The 24,397-nt window shown below is 48.3% G+C and overlaps 1 long non-coding RNA gene across 6 annotated transcripts in view; it reads right to left on the reverse strand.

Annotated features, from left to right (window-relative positions):
• The window catches only part of LOC102162742 (uncharacterized), a 651,142-nt gene that overhangs the window by 428,944 nt on the left and 197,801 nt on the right, over window positions 1-24,397 (reverse strand). Inside the window, exons 1-2 of one of the 6 annotated variants that reach the window (XR_014805828.1) lie at window positions 4,411-4,522; window positions 4,243-4,320 (exon numbers count right to left, since the gene is read on the reverse strand). The exons of the other annotated variants lie outside the window; for them this stretch is intronic. This is a non-coding gene — a long non-coding RNA (uncharacterized LOC102162742). Of the gene's footprint in view, window positions 1-4,242; window positions 4,321-4,410; window positions 4,523-24,397 lie in introns of those variants that run through there. 6 annotated transcript variants of the gene reach the window in all.

Raw genomic sequence — 24,397 nt, forward strand, 5'->3', positions numbered from 1 at the left:
GGTTTTGCTCCCTCTGTTACTTCAGATGTATTTCTGAAGGACCTTGGAAGAGATGGAGTGAGAATTGCTTGCAAGATGCCACCCGGGATTCAAAGTTTCAATGACTCATTTTAGTAAATAAATATAGTAAATATAAAATACTGACATCTGGCAATATTAAGTTTTGTAAGAAGTAGCCGCAATGTCCTCTGTACGTGCTTTTGAGAGTTCCTATTTGGTCCTGGGAAGCCACATAAGAAGGAAAGAGGGAATGATGGTTGCTAAGGAGCTTGGGAGAGATTCCTCAGCCTACGGTCTCAAAACTCACCAGCTTGCCTGGTTCTGCAGAAGCCTTCCTGGGGGTTACCACAGAGGCCCTGCTGAGAATAAGATGCTGCTGGCTTCATTCCCGTCTGCCAAGCTCCCCTGGGAGCCCTCCTCCCTCCCTCCCTCCCTCGGGACCTTACAGGGACAGGGGAGGCTCTTCAAGGCTACCTGGGTCCTCTAGCCATAAGCTCATCACAGTCATGGGCAGACTCTCCCCCTGCCTCCAAGATTCCCATCCTTCAGTTGATCACTCAAACATTAACCTAGGAAGGAATTTCGAACATGCAATTAAAGTCCCGTATCAGCTGATATGTTTATTTATTTATTTATTCGTCTGGATCCTTGACCCACTGCACCCAGCCTGGGATCAAACCTGCGCTGCCACAGAGTCCACACTGGATCCTTAACTCGCTGTGCCACAGCAGAAACTTCATGTCAAGTGATTTTATACAACAGTTATGATCTAGGTAGGCCTGACCCAAGCAGCTGGGCATTTAAAAGCTGAGAGTTTTCTCTGGCTGGTGACAGAAGAGGAAGTCAGAGGGATTGAAAGCCCGAGGAGGATTCGACGAGCCCTTGTTGGCTTGGAAAGGGAGGCGACCACACGAGAAGGAACACCTACTGCCCTAAATTGTGCCCCCAAGCGATAGCCAGTGAGGAAACGGGACCCCAGTCCTCCACCCACAAGGAAATGAATCCTGCCCAGACTTTGAATGTGTTTGCAAGTAGATCTCTCCCCAGAGCTCCCAGAACATGGCCCAGCCCAGCAGTCACCTTGAAATCAGCCTTGTAAGATCCTGAGCAGGGAACCAGCCACGTCGTTCCAGACTTCTGACCTATCGAACCATGAGCTGATAAATGGGTGTTGTTTTAAGCCACTATGAAGCCACAGAAAAAATGAATACACCATCCAATGGCAACAAAATGCCCCTCCCGCGCCCCAGGGCAGCTGGGATCAGAGCCCCACTCTGTCTGTATCTTTGCAGGAAATTCCCTGTCAAAGATCAAAAGTTAGCCAAGCGTGGTTCATGACAGGAAAACCAATTGCTCCCTGGCTGGCTCTGTGCCGCCTGATCTGAGGGGAAAGGGAGAGAGATTTGCCCATGGAACAGTGTCTCTGGCAGCAGGGACGGCAGTGCAGTGAGCGTGACCCATTAACACATCAAGAGGACGCCAGGGGAACAGCACCACGAAGGCCCCACTTTGATTTTTCCAGGCATCTCGGGGAGGAAGAAGCCAACAGAGGCTGTGCTCTGAATCCAAAGCCATCTATTTCTATGCCTTCAAAAGGGAAAATCATCTAAGCCCTCACAAGGGGAAGAAAAGAGAATGCAAGTTCCCGCAGCCCAGCAGCTGCAAAGAGGGAGGAGGGCCCCGGGTAGCGGGGACCCCCATCCACTCCCCGAATGTTAGAATGTTCCGCCCCCTCCTCGGACCCCACGACCACCAGTGCTCCACCCCTGACAATTTAAGATTTAGGCACGTTCAAGTTTCCTAAGCCTCAAATTAGCCCTTGTAAGAGCTTATCTTCTCTCTCCCCAGTCGACTCTTATCAAGCGCTTAAGAAGCTGGGAAATGTTTTAAGTTCATCAGGCCCTAAATGCGGGCGTCTGGGGAATGCCCGGCGCTGTGGCTGTTGGCTACCCCCGTTTGCCACATTCAGCCCATCTCCCGTCATCCTCTCTCTTCCCTTCATGGTGTTTGTGAAATGCTTGGCAAACTCGTCCCACCAATGAAAGGGAGATGGAGAGAGAGTGGAGCAGTTAACCTGACACTCGCAGCAAAATCTAGAAACTCTTCTCCTGACCGTGGCAGGCAAATACTCCATCAATCCAGCAACGGCCTTTTTAAAATCCTCTACCCCCCAAAATCGTTTTTAAATAAATGCTTAGAGTGTACCGAACAGGTGGCTTGGTTCCTCCCCTACGAGACCACCCAACACGGTGACCTCGTTTCTGAACCCCAACAGGGATGACAAGGCTTGAATTCCAGTAATAACCACGAACCTGTAGTGAGCACGCAGCCTGTGCTCAACGCCAAGGGTTTCACACATGCAAACTCAGTGACTCCCCTCGACAGTCCTTTGTTATCAAGATGCTTATTATTCCCAGTTTACAGATGAGGAAGCTGTGCCCCAGAGAAGCTAAGGAATTTCACCCCCAAGGAGATCTTTCTGGCTCACCTCCTATTTTACTGCAAATTGGGTCCATGCAGAAATTCCAAGCTGGATATTTCCCACACTCGCAAACCAGCCTAGGAGATATGCTGACCACATGGAACAAGGGACAAGACTTAGGGGCCTCCAGCAAGGGCAGGCAGAGGTCAAACATACATCCGTGACTTAGGTTCAGGTGGTACAGAAGCGGACCTTGAGATAAGAATTTGTGTGCGAGAGCTTTACTAAGGAAGAAGGAAAAGAAACAGGGCACAGAGAGGAGGAAGAGCTGCGAAAGGGAAGAAGAAGTCAAGCCAAGGTGTGAAGTCAGGGAGGTTCCAGCTCGGGCCTGGCCCCGTGGGGGACTCTGGAGCATAAATTACACCATAGGGTCTGGCCTGCCTCCAGGCAGGGAGCTGGCCTTTTGCGGATGATCACTGGCTGCAGGTCGCCAATAGCTCAAGGGAAGACCTCCTGGGAGAGTCAGAGACAGGAAAGTGGAGCTGAAATGGGTACCCAGAATCAGTAAGGGGATCTGGGCAGAGCCCCGACAGCTCTAGTACAATCTGTTTAAATCCTGATCCTTCTATCTAGCTGTATTGCCTCGGGCAAGTTGCTTGACCTCTCTGAGTCTCAGGATCTGCATCTGCAATAGGAATATTCTTATGCCTTGGAGTTCCCGTCATGGTGCAACGGAAACAAATCCGACTAGGAACCATGAGGCTGTGGGTTCGATTCCTGGCCTTGCTCAGTGGGTTAAGGATCTGGAGTTGCTGTGAGCTGTGATGTGGGTCAAAGACACAGCTCAGACCTGGTGTTGCTGTGGCTGTGGTGTAGGCCGGCAGCTATAGCTCCAACCTCTAGCCTGGGAACCTCCATATGCCACGAGCATGACCCAAAAATTAAAAAATAAAAAAATATTCTTGTGCCTCCTTCATGGAGTTATTATTATCACAAGGGTTCAATTCAATAAAATGAAGGTACATGGTCTAGAATCAGGTCCAGTCCCCCATGATGCGGCATCATGGGAATTACTCACAAAGACACAGAAAAAGACAAAAATCCACTGAACAGCTGTTAGTAACTCACAAAGACTTGCAAATGCACTCCTCAGCATCAGCCCCCATCCTTCTCCACCAGTCAGGAGGCTGGTACCATCTCCTTGAGCTGTGACCACACAAGCCAAATTATATCTTCCCATTAACGCTCCCCCCTTCTCCCCACAAAACAAGCTCCCTCGTAAGAGTTGAGAGCTGCCCCCTGCAAAGCCACCTACCACCCTACCACACATCAGGTGTCTGGAACCTGCATCTTTATTTTGTTACCTTCCAGAGGGCACCACCAGTAAAGTTTGCAAAAAGGGCCCCAGGTGTAGGGGGCATGCAGAGAAATCTGTCCAGGGTTGGTGCTGCTGGCGCTCCCTAATCGAGCTTCATTGTTTTCGTTCTCTAATTAAGTGTCTCTACTCACACTGCCAGCTCACCTCCGAGAAACCCAGCTACACGGAGCAGATAGGTAAAAGCTGACAATTAAATTGTCTTATCAAATTTTCACAGCTTAAGTTGTTCAATCGCATGGGGGATGATTAGTGTCTGTAAACAGAGAAAGAGAGTGGCAGGCCCACAGGCTGCAGGCTGCAGCTGGGTGGGGGGGCTGAAGGTGGTCCCCTAGATGGGGCAGGAGTGCCCAACTCTGAGAAGGGAACCTTACCAGTCCTCAAAGGGCCCAAGAGGCCTTGTCTTGAGCATCTAGAAAGAAAGGAGTGGCAGAGATCGACTGACCTCTCTGAGGTCTCCGAGACGGCCCTGGACTTGGAGATGGCAGGCAGGGTCCAAGTCCAAGGCGCCACAGCTGACCATCTGGAAGAAACAGGCAAAGCCAGCAATGCACCTGAACTTCCGTGTACATACTGCACTCGCCTAGAGCAGAGACCTGAACCCTGGACACACCTGCTGCTTCCTCTCGGTGCCCCACTGAGAGTGGCTTGGTCCTCAGAGAGCCTTCTCCATGCAGGACATCTACGCAGCTTCGGCTTACGGACCATTGAGCAGCCTGGTTTACAGATCACACCCTAAACGGGCCCCCGCTCCTTCCTGCCCAGGATGCTAGGCCCTCCCCACCATTACCCGGATTTTGATTCTTATCCTCTGAATCAGTGCCTGACCACTGGAGGCCATAGCCCTGTTGGCAATAAAGCATTCTTGTGGTTGCTGGAAGAATTGCTTTTTCTGTTTCAGATATTAAAGGAGAAAGCTTAATGTGTCTCATTTTCCTGGAATGTCTCATTTAGATTTGCTATTTGTATGTTCATGGTCCAGGCTCCCTGCCCCAACACACGCACAAAATCTACAAATTACACAGTTATGCGAACAAAACACTCAGCCCCATTTTGACCCTTGGCTTGGATTTTTGGCAACCATCACTTCCTTTGCATGAGATTTTTGACCTTCTGGTTATTAAAAACAGGAGTCCATTATTTGTTTTAGCTCAGTTTCCTGAAAGTATGGGAGAGCTACAGAACTCTGAGGAGTGGGGTTGGAGGCAGGAGTCTGGAAGAAAGGCCTTTGAGAGTGAATGTCTCTTCTCCCTAGTGGGTCAGGATGTTAGATAAAACCAGAGTTTAGACCCAGCCTTGTCCAGGCCGAGCCAGGCAGAGCCAGTGGCCAAGGCTGAACTAGCAGGCATATGATCTGGGAACCAAAGGAGGAGCAGAGCAGGTCTCCAGGCCAGGGGTGACATGGAAGGTGGGCATGAGGCTTAGAGTCAGACTTTGTCCAGCCCACGTCCAAGTTCTTGGAAGCAGAGCCATCACTTCTCAGCCAGCTGCAGGGGGTTACCGTGCCTCAGCCACAAGGACTGCAACCTCTTCTCCATCGCTTTAGGACACTGTCACATTCACCACACCTGCGACCCTCTTAGTGCCTCCAAGAGGGAGGCAGGGCGGCGTCTCACCAGCCTATTTGATCTCGCAGGAACCATCCAAGTTCAGAAATGCTACCAAGAACCCACACTTCAGATACAGAATTCACATCTCAATGGGCTTAACTGACTAGCCCAAGGTTGTAAAAAACCTCTATGTCCTCCAGGAGTAGAATCTAGGGTTCCTAACTCCAAATACACTCATTTGCTCCCTTTCAGAACACTTTGGGGAAAGATCCATGTAAACCTCACAGGCCACTGGAAATCCATCTGCCCAAGTTGGAGACTCAGGAACGGACTCTGGGCACACGTACCCTGGAGAAGGGCAAAACGTGTGAGGTCTTCCTCTCTCCTTGTGCAATTTCCGTGGCTGTTTATTTGAGTTCCTCCCTTGTATAAAGACACTCCTCTTCTCTGCTTTTAACAAAGTGAGGGACTGCTGTCTATCTTTTGCAAAGTGTCTAAATGCTCTGCTCACCTGTCCCTCCCTCCTTTTCCACTCATTTTCCTCTTACAGAGCTGCTGCCCTGATGCAGGATGAAGGACACATGTCAGCGAAGGCAGCAGGGGGAGAAAGGGAAAGAAAATGTAATTTTCCTCTACACGGATGAAAATTTACACTGCGAGGATCATCTGCTTTTTGATGGGTTAGTCATGTGTTTTCCATAAAATGAGCCAGCTAAGTTAGAAAGATCGATAGGTTTGATTGACCGTGCAATGCCTTTGATTACTCATGTCAGGAGCCCATGCTGGTGTGGACAGTTCACCAGAGAAGCATCCTTTCTGCACCGAGTGGGACTCAAAGGTGAAGAGAAGCACGTGAACGGGACCCTGGGGAGACTCGCTGAGCTGTGGAGCAGCTGAGGGGAGAAATCCCACCAGACAAGGAATGTACACACGTGTCAAGTTCAAAGCTAACGGAGACCCTGGCATTTCAGCAAGCAGACATCTTCCACTTCAACCACTCTAAGACAAACAGCTGGGAATCTCCTGGGGGTCACGGGTACATCAGAAAGAAAACTGAGCAGAGAGAAAAGATGGGAGCCAAAGATGGAGAGTTGAGGGAGAAGGACTGGAGTGGGAAGCCAGAGATGGATGAACCAGAGCAGGGAAGAGCCCTTCCCCAAATCAAGGTAGCTCACTGTGTTAACTAAAGACAAAGCCCTCCCTCCCCCATCCCCGGATATATGTATATGCATAGCTGATTCACGTTGCTGTACACCTGCAACTAACACAACACTGTAAGTCAACTCTACTCCAGCAAAAGAAAATTTGAAAGCACCCCCTCCAGCCATAAGGTGGGGGAGGGCACACAAGGCTGCTCACTGACACGTGTCCCAGGGAGGAGAAACTTCCCTCACTTGATCCCAGATGCCCCCTCTCACGGTCGTGGGACCCTGACTGAGCTCCAGAGAGTTTACCTCCTCACAAAGCAATGCGCTCATTCAAAAATGACAGGATTTAGCCTAAACAATATTTGTGCCATTGCTATTCAGACCCAACTTTGTTAGGTAGGTTATACTTCAGGTCCAGCTTACTGATGGTAAAAGTGAGGCTCAAAGAGGCTCATTGACTTGTCCAAAGACACACATATGATGGGAGCCAACTGGGATTCAACCTCAGATGCCCACACCGTAAATCCATTACTCTCTCTGATGGCAAAATTTCACATCAGCCCTTCTCAGCCTCCTGGAGAAGAAGTAGGGCTGAGAGGACAGAGAGGGGCTCATTTTTCCAGCCCCACCCCCCAACCCTTCAGCTCCACCTGACAACCCCATCTGGATTCCTTCAGCATCAGAGACTGGAGCTCGCAGGCAGCCTGCAATACTGTTCGCACAGAACGTCCCTGTGAGCCCTTCGCCTTGACCCAGGCAGAAGCACGCAGGCCGGAGCCGTTAGTCTCTTCCTGGGGCCTCACCTCATCCATCACCAGCTCTCTGAGCGCCCGGCCCTCCCCCCTTCTTGCAAGGCAGAGCCAAGACAGAGAGGAAGGCTCTCAACAGGCCATCCAACACAGCCAGCTGTTCCCAAGCTGCTGCGCCTTTGGAGAAAAAGCTCCCTAACCTCGTGTGCATCATAAACATGTCTTTCCCAATCCTGGGCGTGGCCCTGGAGTCAAGGATCCTGAGAAATACCACGGAATTCAGTTCTCGGTGGGTCAGAGCTATAGCAGATGTTGGGGAAGAAGCAGATCCATTCATCCGCACACACGTGAGGAGACCCACTGCGTGGAATGCACTGTGCCTTGTGCTAGGTTCCAGGGAAACAGAATGAAAAGCCACATCTTCCACAGAACAGTAGGATCCCATGAGTCTTCAGAGATCAGTTAGTCCCATCTACCCATTTAAGATAGCAGAAAACTGAGGCCTGGGCATCTATCCAGAGAAAACCGTAATTCCAAAAGATATATGCACCCCAATGTTCACTGCAACACTATTTACAATAGCCAAGACATGGATGCAACCTCAATGTCCATCAACAGAGGACTGGATAAAGACGATGTGGTCCATGTATACATTTGAATATCACTCAGCCATAAAAATGAATGACATAATACCATTTGCAGCAACGTGGATGAACATAAAAATTATCATACTAAGCGAAGTAAATCACCAGAGAAAGATGAATTTCATGAGATCACTAATATGTGGAATCTAACCCAAAAAAATGATACAAAAGAACTTACAGAACAGAAACAAACTCAAAGATTTTGGAACCAAATTCATGGTTACCAAAGGGGAAATAGGGGGCAGGAGGGACAAATTAGAGAGTTGGGACTGACATATCCACACTACTATATAAAAAATAGATGGGTAACAAGGACCTACTTAGAGCACAGGGTAATCTACTCGATGCTCTATAATAACCTACATGGGAAAAAAATCTGAAAAGGAACAGATGTATGTACATGTATATATATATATATATATATATATATATATATATATATATATATATATAACAGAGATATGTGTATATATTTAACTGATTTACTTTGCTATACACCTGAAACTCAAACAACTTTTTTAGTCAACTATGCTCCAATAAATTTTTCCTTAAATAAAAATAAATACTGTCAAAAGGAAAAAAAAAAAAACCTTGAGGCCCATAGAAGAGGGATTGACCTGAGATGTTTATGGGATGCAAGCCAATAGGGTCTCAGGCTGAGACTTTTAAAGTTGGAGCTGGAGGAGAAGCTGTGCAGGTGGGGCTTCCGGCCAAGGCGAGGACTAGAGAGAAAGCGTGAGAGGCCTTGTGCAAAGTGCAAGGAGGCATCCTTCTCCCCTCTCTGGGCCTTTCTCGACAAGTGTATCTATGGGAGGAGACATGTGCAGAGAGAAACTCTTTCTCCAAATATATGGCTACTCCCGTGCTGTCCAATAAATCCTCTCTCACCCTTAAACTGGATGGTGCTGGGTTTCTGTCACTTGCCACCACCAGAGAGTTCTGGCTAAACTCGAGAACATGCTGTGCCCATCCCCCCACATCTGCTTCCTCTTTGTGACTCAGCTCAACCCTTCTGTCCCTCACCTCTGGCCGCTGGCACTAGGCTCATCCCCATGCTGCAGGGCTGGTGTCCCATCCTCCAGTACCGTCTCTACCAGCGTCTCCAGAGCTGCTGGGCGGAGCTTCCTAAAGCTTGGCGTCCAGGCTCCACCATCAGGAGGCTTAATAACCTAGGTGAGTTGAGCTGGTAAGAGGAAGAACACAGAAATAGCATGAGCCTCCACCTAGGAGGCAGGTGGACTGTGCTGGAACACTAGAAGAGCCAAATGCTGCCTGACTAGAGGGATGTGTCACTCATGGCGAGTGAGCGGGGAAGGTGGTGGAAAGGACGGGAGGGCCAAGGCCCTGAGAAGCGGGAGACAGGGTCTAGCATTCATTACGTCACGACCAGGAAGACGGAAGTGCTCTCGGGGACCTCTGCCCGCCCTTGCAGATCCCACATGCTGTCCAATCGTGGTCTCTTCTCCTGCCTGCCCACATCTGCAGGGCTGCTGTGGATCTTTTGAGGCCACCCTGACTACGCTAAAGATTCTGCCGGATGCCCACTGGCCCCCGCCCCATCTCCAGACCCAGTCTTGCTTCCGAGCCCCAGGGCGCCACCCCTGAGCCCATCGCTGAGTCCAAGCATGGTATCCCGCCCACTTTCTCCACGTTGGGATTGGAGGGAAAAGAAGGGAGGTGAGAACCTGTTTCTTGCTCTCTGCCCACCCCACCTTCCATCTGACTGGATGAGATGAGGTAGAGGTGGGAGCCGTGGGGGAAGCAGCCTTGGAGGCCAAATAGATCATTTTGGAGGCATCAGGGTTTGGACGAAGTATGTGCCCACAGGGCTTCCATCTTGTGCTGATGTTGGCAGAAACCCAGTGTCTCAGCCGGCAAGACGCTGGGAAGGAGCATTTGCCAGCTAGGTTCTCTTTAGAAGGACGGTTCTTCCTCAATCAGGCACATGTGACACAGCTGCAGGGGCAGAGAACCAGCCAGCAGTGACCAGAGGCAGGACATAGCTTCGAGCCCAAGGAGTTCAGCGTTTCAAGTCACATATCACAGATCATTTTCCCTGCACATTCCTTGAAAATTTGGGGGCATAAACTTTCCACCTTATCTTTCATAAAGTGGATTCTAGAAGCCAGCCCTAATGATGTCTGCATTTAAACAACAGTAAGAATAGGTGTCAACCACCCCTGGGGTCCTGGTGGGATGAAGAAATGGAGCGGGCTGTCTCCAAGCAAGAGATGGGAGAGAAACGGAGAACTGGGCTGATGAAGGGTGAGCAGCAAGGAGTGGCAGCAGAAAAGGGAAACAGGATCTGTTACTGCTGGATCAAGCCAGGCTCTGCAAAGCTAACTCCAGGCAGTGTGGGCTCTGGAGCCCCAGGGCACAAATGCCAGGTGTGCCTTTTAGTTACTGTGTGACCGGATGTGAGTTCCTCAACCTCTCTGAATATGAGTTTGCTTATCAGTAATACAATACATAGGGTGCTGTGGGCATGGAGTGAGTGACAGTTGGCAAGGCATCTGGCACACGGCAAGCACTCCACTGGGCACAGTTATCTCTCTGCCAGGGATGTCTGAGAAATTTGGTGACACTGAAAACCGGTAGACAGAGAAGCTTGGAGCCTGGTCTCTCAAGATCCCAGCACACTGCCTTTGATTAGACGGGCTTACATGAGTCCCAGATGGCTCCCTACATTGACCTATGACATCGAGAGCTGTTGAGGCAGAAAAGCCCAGCATCAACATTTTGCCATCCCTGAGCCAATAATAAATAATTTGAATATTACCTACAGATATGCAGATATCTAGATCAGCTAACCTGAAGCCTTTGGAAATCAGTGTTAAGTTTGACCTGGTTTTCCTCCGGCTGGAGATTTCTGAAAATAGGCTGTGTGCCTGCATCATATATCATATGAAAGTAAGGTCCTGCTGCTTTAAAAAAGAAGCCAAAAAGGTTGAAAACCATTGTCCTAGACAATAGCACTTCTAGGTATAGGTATGTGCCTTTGAGACCCACCTAGAAGTCATTTTTCTCCAGAGGGAACCCCACCTCCTCAAGAATGCTGGGCATCCAGCCGCTGGAGGCTGAACAGGGAGGATTATGGCCCAAAACAACACAAAGTCCCATTTTTGATACCTGTTGTTAATAACCACTGAATGCATGATGTAACTATTTCAAGAGGCGTTGCTTTCCCACCCATAAGCCATTGTTTCCAATGTTACAAAGCCAGAGTTCAGCGCAGAGACAGAGAGAGAGAGCACTTCCATTTCCTGGACTATAACCTTTGAAAAATGCATTGAAAAGAAAGAGAGCAAGCTTGCTGGAGCTCGCGTTGTGGCTCAGCGGGAACCAAGCTGACTAGGATCCATGCAGGTTCCATCCCTGGCCTTGATCAGTGGGTTAAGGACCCGGCATTGCTGTGGGCTGGGGTGTAACTCGCACAGTATTATTATTAAAAAATTATTAATATTTCTATAATCAAGAAGGAAAGCCCCAGAAAAGCCAAAAACAATTCCTGGTGCCTCTTAGGAGCTCGAGATGATGGTCAGTTCTCCTTTCTGTCGGCTCCCCGATGAATGGGCCAAGGACCTAAGACCTTCCCGACCCTGCTGGGCTGTGCGTCCTGCACGAGGGGCAGCTGTGGGCCCAGCTCACCTGGTCACTCTCCTCTGGGGCAGAAGGGCAAGCCCATCCCCAGGTTCAGCCAAGGTTCCTGCACGTGTGACCCTAAGAAGAGCTTCCTTGTCACTCTGGAAACTGGCTCAGGAAATCCCAGGTCTCAAAACGCCTTGTTAAACAAGGATGGATTCGATCCGAGTTCATCGGCTTGAGACCAGCCTTGCCGTAATCCCCAGAATCATAGTGAGTGTAAACGAATCAGATCGGATCCCGCATTGCCATGGTGTAGGCTGGCAGCTGTAACTCCAATTCGATCCCTAGGCTGGGAATTTCCATATGCCACGTGTGTGGCCCTAAAAAGCAGGCAGGCAGGGAAGGAAGGAAGGAAGGAAGGAAGGAAGGAAGGAAGGAAGGAAGGAAGGAAGGAAGGAAGGAGAGAGAGAGAAAGAAAAGAAAGAAAGAAAGAAAGAAAGAAAGAAAGAAAGAAAGAAAGAAAGAAAGAAAGAAAGAAAGAAAGAAAGAAAGAAAGAAAGAGAAAGAAAGAAAGGAGAGAGGGGGAGGGAGGGAGAGAAGAAAGGAAGGAAGGAAGGAAGAGTTGTTAGGTAGGAAGAGCCAGATATTGATAGGGTGGTAGGAAGGTGACCCTATCAGAGTGTCACCCAGCAATAGGGCTCATGAGGTCAACCTCTGGTCTCTCTCAGGTAGGAGGTGGGAGTCACCCCTGCCCTCCCCCACCCCGGCCCTGCCCCTCCTGGAGATCCCACCTGCAAGAGTAGGTGGTCCCCAGGACAGGGGAGTGAGGACAGGCAGGCAGGGCTGGTAAGAAAAAACCTTCAATAAGAAAAGTAAAATATCCACTTAGCGTCCATGCTTGCTGCCCAGTCCCAGGGCCAAACTTTAACATCAGGATCTCCCCAAAGCAAAACATTTAAGAGCCTTTGATAAGGACACCAGTAAAATCCACTCACACCTAGACGGCAGCTGACCCATGAGGAAATCTCCCGAACACCACCCTGTCAGCACATGTTTTCCTTAAAAATATTCTGTTTATTTTTAGTAGGAGTCCTTGGGAGGGGGGTCCTTTTAACTACTTAATTTTCGTAGCTTAGAATTCTTTTTCTTCAGCACATTTCTATCAGCAGTGTGTGTGTGTGTGTGTGTGTGTGTGTGTGTGTGTGTGTGTGTGTAAATCATAAAAACAGAAACTGGCTACTAGTGGGAAAGCGAAATAGTACAACCACTGTGGAAAGCAATATGAAGATTCCTCAGAAAACTAAAAATAGAATTACTTGATTCAGCAATCCCACTCCTGAGCATCTATCCAGAGAAAACCATGACTCAAAAAGACACATGTACTCCGATGTTCATTGCAGCAATATTTACAATAGCCAAGACATGGAAACCACCTAAATGTCCATCAACAGAGGAGTGGATCAAGAAGATGTGGTGCATATACACAATGGAATATTACTCAGCCATTAAAAAGAACGAAATACCGGCATTCTTAGCAACATGGATGGATCTAGAAATGATCATGCTAAGTGAAGTTAGCCATACAACGAGACACCAACATCAAATGCTTTCACTGACATGTGGAATCTAAAAAAATGACACAATGAGCTTCTTTGCAGAACAGATACTGACTCACAGACTTTGAAAAACTTATGGTTTCCAAGGGAGACAGGTTGGGGTGTGGAAGGATGGGCTGGGAGTTTGGAATGGAAATGCCATAAAATTGGATTGTGATGATCGTTGTACAACTATAAATGTAATAAAATTCATTGAGTAATTTTAAAAAACTGGCTAACTTTTTTTTTTTTTTTTTTTTTTTTTTTTTTTTTTTTTTTTTTTTTTTTTTTTATCTTTTTGCTATTTCTTTGGGCCGCTCCTGCAGCATATGGAGATTTCCCAGGCTAGGGGTCGAATCGGAGCTGTAGCTACCGGCCTACGCCAGAGCCACAGCAACGCGGGATCCCGAGCCGCGTCTGCAACCTACACCACAGCTCACGGCAACGGCGGATAGTTAACACACTGAGCAAGGGCAGGGACTGAACCCGCAACCTCTTGGTTCCTAGTCGGATTCGTTAACCACTGCGCCACGACAGGAATTCCCCAAAACTGGCTAACTTTTTTTAAAAAAGGAATTTATCGGACAGTTACTCCAAATGGACAGTTAACCAATTTATTGGAAGTTTACTCACAGAATTAAAGGCAAAAACCAAAAATGCATTATGCCTGGGGAAGAACAGGAACCAGGTGGCTCCTGAGAGACAAGTGGGGGCTTATCTTTCCAGAACGTTGGAAGATATAGGTGGGTTTACTCACCTCCTCTCCCCCAACTTTGTGCAGAGTGATTGACAGTTCCCTGCAAGCATATCAAATGAAGTGGAGGTAATTCAATACCTCCAATGGGAAAAATTACATGTATGTTTTGACAATGTATCATTTATGTGTCTTTTTCACATAAGAAAAGTATTCAAACAAAGCTTTTAGTCAAACTCCCAAAGGGCAGAGAAAAGCTGGGCATTCTATTAAAATAACAGTAGATAGAGTTCCTGTCATGGCGCAGTGGTTAATGAATCGACTAGGAACCATGAGGTTGCGGGTTTGATCCCTGGCCTTGCTCCGTGAGTTAAGGATCCAGCGTTGCTATGAGCTGTGGTGTAGGTCGCAGAGGCGGCTCGGATCCTGCGTTGCTGTGACTCTGGTGTAGGCCGGTGGCTACAGCTCTGATTCGACCCCTAGCCTGGGAACCTCCATATGCCGCGGGAGTGGCCCTAGAAAAGGCAAATAGATAAATAAATAAATAAATAAATAAATAAATAAATAAATAAATAAATAAAATAACAGTAGAGGGGGGTTGGGAGAGAAGGTGGGGGTTTTTTGATTGTTTTTTTTAATCCCATTCCATCTTAATACATACTCAGGATCAGATGCTGATTAATTTGGCACTAAGTGCTGCTGTTAATCAGCTGTATGTCAGCAATCATTTCTGGCCACATTTAAATGATACAGCGTGGTGGGATTAACTGCCCTTTTGCCAATTATCTTTTTACGAAAGTAAAAGTAAACTCGATGTGTACTCCTGCTGGGGTGTCACCACCCTGTTTACACTCACTATGATTCTGGGGATTACGGCAAGGCTGGTCTCAAGCCGATGAACTTGGATCGAATCCATCCTTGTTTAACAAGGCGTTTTGAGACCTGGGATTTCCTGAGCCAGTTTCCAGAGTGACAAGGAAGCCCTTCGTAGGGTCACACGTGGCAGGAACCTTGGCTGAACCTGGGGATGGGCTTGCCCTTCTGCCCCAGAGGAGAGTGACCAGGTGAGCTGGGCCCACAGCTGCCCCTCGTGCAGGACGCACAGCCCAGCAGGGTCGGGAAGGTCTTAGGTCCTTGGCCCATTCATCGGGCAGCCGACAGAAAGGAGAACTGACCATCATCTCGAGCTCCTAAGAGGCACCAGGAATTGTTTTTGGCTTTTCTGGGGCTTCCCGCTTGATTTTAGCAATATTAACAGAAAGGGAAAAAAAGTTGTTGGAAAATGCAGTCAAAAAACAAAATTACCCACAATCCTACAACCCAAGGCCAACCACCAGCATTTTCAAATATTTGCTTTAGGCTTCGCCTGGTCGGGGAGGGGCTGCAGGTGTGTTCATCCATGTCGTTTCTAATACTTTCTGTGAAACAAATAGGGAATAAATAACTAAATTTATGTGCATAATTAGGATCATAATATATGCATATTTTTGCATCCTGCATTTTTCACTTAACATGATATTGTGTTTCCCCATGTCATTCTAGTCTTCAAAAACAACATTTTAATAACTTGTGCTTTGATTATAAACGGGATACAGACCCCTGGTGAAAAGCTTTGGAGCATACAGATCCTTATTTTGCCCTTTTTATCTCACCAACAGGCCATTAGGACTGTTTGCATTTTCTCATAGTCCATCCACTCTTTCCTATTCATTCATCAACTTACATGTGCCTGTATATATATGCATGTGTGCATGAGTTTACACAACTTTCCATCCTCCTTTGTCACATTATGTGCTAAGTTGGTCTTGTGACTTGAATATTGGGGTTTTTTGGTTTTTTTGGGTTTTTTTGGGGGGGTTGTCTTTTGTCTTTTCAGGGCCATGCCCATGGCATATGGAGGTTCCCAGGCTAAGGGTTGACACAGAGCTACAGCTGCTGGCCTATGCCACAGCCACAGCAACTCAGGATCTGAGCCACATCTGCAACCTATGCCACAGTTCACGGCAACACAGGATCCTTAACCCACTGGGCAAGGGCAAGGATTGAACCCAAGTCCTCGCAGACACTAGTTGGGTTCATTAACCACAGAGCCACGACAGGAACTCCTCAAATGTTGTTTTTAAAACCTTATCTTGGAGTTCCCATTGTGGCTCAGTGGAAATGAATCTGACTAGCATCCATGAGGACGCAGGTTCGATCCCTGGCCTCGCTCAGGGGATGAAGGATCGGGCGTTGCTGTGAGCTGTGGTGTAGGTTGCAGACACAGCTGAGATCTGGCGTTGCTGTGGCTGTGGTGCAGGCCAGCAGCTACAGCTCTGATTAGACCCGTAGCCTGGGAACCTCCATATGCCATGGGCGTGGCCTTAAAAAGACAAAAAAAAAAAAAAAAAAAAAAAACCCTCATCTTAATGACAAATTAACATTACATTAGGCAGGAGGATGATTTTTGCCTCAATAATACCCAATTTGGGGACATGTGGGTTGTTTCTAATGTTTAATAAGATAAATAGTGCGAGGAAGAACATCTTTCCACGTGAAACTTTATATCTGTCTTTAATGTTTTCTGGAAACTTGGGAAATTAATTATAACTGTGACTCAGTTTTATGTTAGGCTTAAAAGGCTGTCATTGCTGCCCGCCCTCAGTGTGCCGAGTGAATACTGAAATTCTCATTAAATGAGGCCAGCGGTTTCTGTTTTGATAGGATGCTTCCAGGATGGGGCACTCACCTCTGTCTGAATCAGGTCCTTCCCGATTTGGGCATCACAAACATTTGAAGGCCCTCCCTTTTAACAAGAGAGACTGTGATGCTATGTAACAACTAGATATTGAGGACATAGGGACCCCGATAATTCCTTTCGGGTCTCCAAACACTTTCAGGCATTTCTTTCCCTCCCCCTCCACTGGGCTAGTAAGCTCGAGTCGTATGGGTTTCCTTCCAAAGCCTGGCTGTTGGAGCCCCGGCCCATCGTGGCTCTTTGCCTCTGCCACCCCCTTGTGCCCTCATCCCTCTCTCTTTAAGAGAGGATCAGCCTTTACAGGGTGATCTCCTTACTCTCTCTCCAGCTCACTTCTATTTAGGTAAATGACTCTTAATTCCTCTATAATTGATATGGTGTAGACATATCACAGCCACACCCTAGGGACATTTGTTGCACCAGGGTTCAGCTCACCAACCACCTTTGCAGCTGGACTATCCCGGTTCTCGGCCCTGCTCCATCCCTCATGAGCTGTGTGACTTTGGGCTTGTTCCTGAACCTCTCTGGGCCACCTGGAGCATCCCTGACTTACATTCCTGTAAGTCAGACTTGCCCTGTAAGTGAGGAGGCTTCAGACATGGCTGGTTCCAGGTCACCCACTCAGCTCTGCTTCTCAGAAGCTGAACCGTCTGTGCGGAGTCATGCGTGTGTGTTCTTGACACACACACACACACACATACACACACACACACACTAAAGCTTTTCAGAAGGAGCTCCCACACCTAGGATCTCAAGACCTAGGATCTGCTCTGGAAATGGAACAAACGAAAATTCAAATACAAAAACAAAACAGAAGAAAACAGCCTTTGGTTTAGCATTCTAAAATAAATGGCACTTTTGCATGCTTGAGCAATTTGGTCAAAAATGAACGTTTGTAAAGTTTGGTTAAAATGTAACTTGAGGAGAGGAATGAAAGAGTGGTTGGAACTGCTCTGGCAGCTGTGAGGAGTCCTGCTCCCCACCCCACCCCCACCCCGCCGTCAACAGTCAACGCCTGTTCTGATCCAGGGGCAGATAACAGCCATAAAAGAGGGAGAGCTGAGGGCCCCGGATGTCTCTGCTGTCTGAGAAGTCATCAGGCCGGCAGCTCAGGTGACACTGGGGACAAGCCATGTCAGAAGAGAGGCTAGCTGCTTAAATTTCATTAACTCGAAGCCTCTGGATGGAGCTTGTGAGACATCAGTCCACAAAGGTGTTAAAATGTCTTTCCAACACCGTCGCAAGCATTGATTTTCATTTTCTCCCTGCTCTTTTCATGGTTGTTATTGCTGCTAAGATGCCTGTTTGATGACTGCTCCACCGGGGTAACCAAGTCCCACAGAGCATGCCTAGGCATGCGCCAGCATATTCTGCGCCACCAACCCCCCTGCCTCCACAAGGCCATCTGTTCTGTGCAGAGGGCCATCCCTCCCCTACCCAGTGGGCGAACTCCTATTCATCCTTTGAAACCCATTTGAAAGGTGTTGAAACTGAGGAACCTGGGAGTCACCCATCTCCGATAGCTCCCCTCTCACAGTCCGCCACCAGGTCTCGTTCCTTTTACAGCCTGAAGACCTCCCCTCTCCCTCCATCCCCACTTGCCAGCTGCCAGCCCTCATCATCTCTCCCCAAGATACGGCAACTTCCCTGCACTAAGTAGGTCACAGACATAACCCCATCTCCCCCTCCCAACCGACCCGCACTCCTCCCTTTAGAGGTGAGCAAACTGTGGGTGTGTGGCCCCACCCCTAATGCCCAGTGACCTTGGCCTGTCTTCTCCCTCCCTCCTGGGCCTCAGTTTTCTCCGGGTACAAGATGAGAGGCCTGGGCTACACGATCTCTATGATCCCTTGTTGTTCTAAAACTTGACACCTCGCAGTTTCTTGCTTTAAAAAAAAAAAAAAAAAAAAATGCCCCCGGTGGGATGATGCTTTCAGTGTTATATTTGGAATGGGGAAGATTTTCAGAGGAATATGGATCAAATGGACAACATGAGAGGAGAGTGAAGGGCCGGCAGGAAATGGTTGAAGGTATGAGTGTCGCCCCCTCTTTGAGAGGGGAGCCGAGAGGGCGGGGCTCAGGCAGCCTGCACCCTTTTGAAAGGACAGCATGTGGAGGAGGCGGCACCTCTCCCCTCCCTCCCGAAAGCAGGTGTGAACAACTAATCACAGGAACCTTTTCACGAGGCATGTTTCAACGGAATTTACAAAATACCTTTCTAGGTCTGTGCTCCCGAGCGATGAAAGGAAAAAACAAGATCGAGTTTAAAAATGGTTCTGCCACCTCTGAGGAACATCTTCTTGAATTTCCAGAGCCTCAGTTTCCCTCAGCTGTAAGATGGAGCTAAAAATAAACCTACCACAGGAGAGTGTGCTGAAAATTAACATGGACAATATTTGTCATTATAGCCCATTATACCTAGTTGCAACTATCGTTATTGTTACTACTTACTTCTATCATTAAAGGTATTCTTGTCACTTTTAGCAAAACAACAAGAAGACCAGTTTTTGCTCACGGTCACCAAAACCTCACCCTGCGGTGAGTCCCTCTTTCGGGGGTCTTGGACGTGGCCCCTTCCCACACAGAGCCCCTTGGTGATACCAGGCACGACCTCTGAACAGACCCCAGGGACGTATTCGACAGCACGGCCAGACCTGATCGCCAAAGGCAGATCCACCCTGAGTCTCAACTTATGTAACGCATCCAAGCAATTCACCCTCTTGCTGAAATCCCAGCTCGAAGGAATCACAACCCCCCCACCCCGCATTGCAACCCAGTGCCTGGTCCTGGAGGCAGCCTGTGGCACGTCCTCCTTGAAGGTAGGGACACCAGGACCACATGACCCCTCTGAGAAGCAGGGACAGGTGTTCACGTGTCCGGGGCTGATGGAGGCAGAGAAGCCGGGAGAGCTGGGGAAAGCAGCTCATGGAGCTCCCGGAGTGGCACATGGGTCCCGCAGAGGGAGGGCTGGACACCACACTGAGCCCAGCATCCTGTCTGAACGCAGAAGAGCACTGGCCCCAAGAAACAGAAGAAGGCAGCCGGGCAGGTTTCCACACTACGAGTCGTCTTCCACACCCACCTCCTTAATTCTGAAGGACTGAACGTCAGATTTCCTTTTCCAGTGTCTCCGAGAGCCCCGGAATAGCGGCTCTTCTCTCAAAGGAGAGAGATGGGGTTGAAAATGTGCTCTGCCTTCACCTGCCAAAGCCCACACTTCCCCCAGCCAGGAGCCCCACAGCTCATATTCTTCTCAGTATCTTTAGAAAATAAAGTTTGTTGTGTTGGCAGGTGATGACAGAAACTTGACAGGTGAGTAAAAGCTATTTTTGCCCTGGGCACTCCTATTAATGTACCCGTATTGCTAAATTTTTGAAAAAGCTCCTTTCCCCTGCCTTGTTTTAAACAACGGTAGTCGCCGTAGGATCCAAACTATTTGAAGCCAGTCTGTTTACTGCGCAAAGATCTAGGTTTGGGAACCCACAGATGCCCTCAATGGAGAACTACATGGGTTTTTTTTTTTTTTTTTAATTTTAAAAATCCCGGTTAAGAATACGAGCTTTGCCACCAGGCCAACAGGGTCTCAGCCCCAGCTACACATCAGAATCAGCCAGGCAGCTTATTTATTCATTTGTCCTTTTAGGGCTGCACCCGAGGCCTATGGAGGTTCCCGGGCTAGTTGTCCAGTCAGAATTCTAGCCAGGCCTATGCCACAGTCACAGCAACTCAGGGTCCGAGCCACATCTGTGACCTACACCACAGCTCGCAGCAACGCCAGATCCTTAACCCACTGAGCCAGGCCAGGGATTGAACCATAGTCCTCAAGGATGCTAGTCAAGTTCACTAACGGCTGAGTCATGACAGGAACTCTCAGGCAGCTTTCTATTTTATTTTATTTTATTTCTGTTTGTTTTTTTTCCTTAATTACTTTATTTTTTTATTACTCAAATGACTTTATCACATCTGTAGTTGTATAATGATCACAACAATCTGATTTCACAGGATTTCCATCCCACAGCCCAAGCACATCCCCCACCCCCCAAACTGTCTCCTCCGGAGACCATAAGTTTTTCAATGTCTGTGAGTCAGTATCTGTTTTGCAAAGAAGTTCATTGTGTCATTTTTTCAGATTCCACATGTCAGTGAAAGCATTTGATGTTGGTGTCTCATTGTATGGCTGACTTCACTTAGCATGATCATTTCTAGGTCCATCCATGTTGCTAAGAATGCCAGTATTTCGTTCTTTTTAATGGCTGAGTAGTATTCCATTGTGTATATGCACCACATCTTCTTGATCCACTCCTCTGTTGATGGACATTTAGGTGGTTTCCATGTCTTGGCTATTGTAAATATTGCTGCAGTGAACATTGGTGTACATGCGTCTTTTTGAGTCATGGTTTTCTCTGGATAGACGCTCAGGAGTGGGATTGCTGGATCAAATGGTAGTTCTATGTTTAGTTCTCTGAGGAATCTCCATAGTGCTTTCCACAGTGGTTGCACCAATTTACAATGCCACCAACAGTGTATTAGGGTTCCTTTTTCTCCACACCCTCTCCAGCACTTATTGTTGGTAGACTTTTTAATGATGGCCATTCTGGCTGGTGTAAGGTGGTACCTCATAGTGGTTTTGCTTTGCATTTCTCTAATAATGAGTGATGTTGAACATCTTTTCATGTGTTTCTTGGCCATCTGTATGTCTTCTTTGGAGAACTGTTTAGATCTTCTGCCCTTTTTTTGATGGGGTTGTTTGTTTTTTTGGTATGGAGCTCCAGGCAGCTTTTTAAAATACCAATATCTGACTCAGCCCCAGGCAATTAAATCAAAATCTTTGGGCATATGACACAATGTAAGTAAATCAACCAAACCCCAGTGATTTTAGCTGTCTCATTGGGACAAGCATCAGCTTCCCCAGCCATAGAATGCAAAGAGTAAAACACAATCTGGGAGGGTTGTTGCAAAGATCAGAGAAGCCATGGAGTTCTGTTGTGGCTCAGCGGAAACGAATCCGACTAGTATCCATGAGGATGTGGGTTCGAAACCTGTCCTTGCTCAGGCGGTTAAGGATCCAGCATTGCCATGAGGTGTGATGTAGGTTGCAGAGACGGCTCGGATCCTGCGTTGCTGTGGCTGTGGTGTAGGCTGTGGCATAGGCCAGCAGCTATAGCTATGATTCAACCCTTAGTCTGGGAACTTCCATATGCCTCTGGTGCTGCCCTAAAAAGCAAAAAAAAAAAAAAAAAAAAAAAGATTAGAGAAACCAGCTCATGTGAAATGTTTATTTATAGCATATGCCTGGCTCCTCATAAGACCGGGTGGATAATGAGCACTGATACTGGACCATGTGTGATGCTGTGACATCATTGAAGAGATGGGACGCTCTCATGCTGGGCAGCCTAAAGCAGAGGCCAGTGCCTGAGCCCCAGTGTCCTCATCTGTTTAATGGGATAATAACAGTATCTACCCCAGAAAGTCCTTTTGAAGATTCAGTGACACAAGTAATGTAAAGCTCAGCACAACACATGACGCAGCCCACCTGCTGGCTCTCATTACCGCAGACCTCGGAGACATTGCAGGTTCGGTTCCCGACCACCACAATAAAGCAAAAGTCACAGTAAAGCAACGCAAAGGAATTTTTTTGGTTTCCCAGTGCATATAAGTTATGTTTACATCATATTCTATAATCTATGAAGTGTGCAATAGTGTTGCACATTAAGTGTGTAAACAACATACACATCTTAATTTTAAAATACTTTACCAAAAAATGTTAACCATCACCTGACAACACAGGGTTGCCACACACACACCTTCAGTTTGCAAAAAGTCTATCTGCGAAGCACAATAAATCAAAGCCCTGTAAGACAAGGTATGCCTATCCTGCAAAAAATGCCATAACCTGGCACCCTCCTGTAAAAGAGACGTCCGTGCCCCGTTACAGAGACGGCTGGTGACATGACTTGCCAAAGGGCACCCCCTGGGAAGCAGAATCCTCAAGATTTGACCCTTCTCCAGTCTTTTCTCCAAAATCCCTATTTTCTGCTCTGCATCAGTCACCACTGTCACGGGGGCCGGGGTGACTCCTCAGCGAGAGCTGGCCCTTAGCCCGTCGTCACACGAGACTTTCACCTCAGGGATCCAACCAGCCGTTTCCAATCGTGTCTCTGCTTACAGCCACGCACTTACTCCCCGAATGTGCACCAGGGATTTTTACCTCTGAGCCACAAAGCACCCCTGTGCTCGTGCCCCATCCTCCCCGCTTCCAGAGCCCTGTCCAGATGCCCGTCCCCCAAGATCTGGGGCCAGAAGTGTTCCTCTCTCCACTGAGGCCCCCTACACTTTGTCCATCACCTTGGACCTTCTGCTGGCACATCTTGCTGACAAGGCACAGCCGTCCTGCCGGACTGTGGGCTCTTAGAACCTGGGATTTGTCCTAATTGTGTCTGGTCTAGCCCGCCGCCTTCCCTAATTTAGTCTAACACCTTCCATTTTCAATGGGGTTTGTGGGGAGACATCCTTGTCATAAATCAACCTGTTTGACTCTTAGATGTCACAGACACACTTAACATTATTAATTTTCCATGAGGTTTGGCAGTGAAGTGTTTGGCAGACTGTCCCTGATGAGATTTGGACAGTCACTCCCTTGGCAGTTCAGGGTGGCAGATGGGTGCGGCTCCCCGCCTTTGCGGTAAAAGTGTGGGTTCAATGTTTGTGCGTTTTTACAAACTGCAACTTTAGACTCGGGCCTAAAGAAGGCAAAGAATTCAAAATCAAGTGGTGCATTTTGAGGAGTTATATTAAGGCCTTTTAAGTGAGATGCAAATGGAGGGTTGTGGGGAGAGCCCTGGGGTGGGGGGAACCCTGGGATCAAGTCCCATCTCCGCAACCCCTGGGCTGCGCCCTGAAGACATGAAGTCCTCCTCCAGGGCCTTGGTTTTTGTCAACTGCCAAGTGAGAATGCTGCTCCAGGAGATGTCTGAGCTTATTCCAGGTCCAGCATTCCAGGACTCAATTGGATGCCAACTCAGTGGAACTGGCTGACTCTGGATTTGTTCTGTAGGACCATCAGGGGTTGAGAAAGCTTTGAGGGTACTTGCCCCTAGAATGACCTCTGTTGCTGACCAGAGGCCTGACCCTGAAGTCCCTTTGTTTCCTGAATTCATTTGCAAACAAATGGATTCTAAACTATCTTTGCAATAAGGAAAATGCTGCCCCATGGGATCCTGGCTTTTATGGAAATGGATTGAGTTCTATTTGTTTTTGCAGAAATACATCCAGGCCTTGAATATCTCTTAGCTCCCAGGGGGTTTCTAAATCTTGGCTCTTGGAGATTAGTCCATGCAACCGCCTTATTTGCTACAAGGAGAAAGTGAGACCCAGGGAGGGGAGGGGTCATGGCGTAGAGCTGAGGCAAGGACCCCGTTCTCCTGTCTCCTGTCTGCGCTGTGCTGGGGTGTGAATGCAGGTGTGGCGGGACTGGGGAGAGCTCCTGATCACCTCCTGGAAGGAGGGGCTGGGTACCTGGGGCCACGAGAACCCCCTCAGCTCAACTCACCTGGGGTTGATCAGGTCAGAGCTACAAGGGCCCTTGGACAGGTCTGGTCCTGTGGGGGGTGGGGAATGATCCCAGGTAGGAAAAGCTCCATCCCCAAGGGAAGTGGGGATTTTGGGGAGTAATAGGGTTAGACGAAGTCATGAGGGTGTGGCCCTTGTATAATGCTCTGATGAAAAAGGAGCTCACTCTTGGGAGGTCCTGTTTTGGGGCTCAACAGTAATGAACCGTCTAGTATCCATGGGGACACAGGTTTGATCCCTGGCCTCGCTCAGTAGGTTAAGGATCCTGCGTTGCCATGAGCTGTGGCGTAGGTTGCAGACACAGCTTGGATCTGGCGTTGCTGTGGCTG

The sequence above is a fragment of the Sus scrofa genome, chromosome 6 (assembly GCF_054392235.1).
Source record: "Sus scrofa isolate SSC_HxYL_T2T_F1_AM1 chromosome 6, Sscrofa_HxYL_maternal_Yorkshire_Landrace_v2.0, whole genome shotgun sequence".
Lineage (NCBI taxonomy): Eukaryota > Metazoa > Chordata > Mammalia > Artiodactyla > Suidae > Sus > Sus scrofa.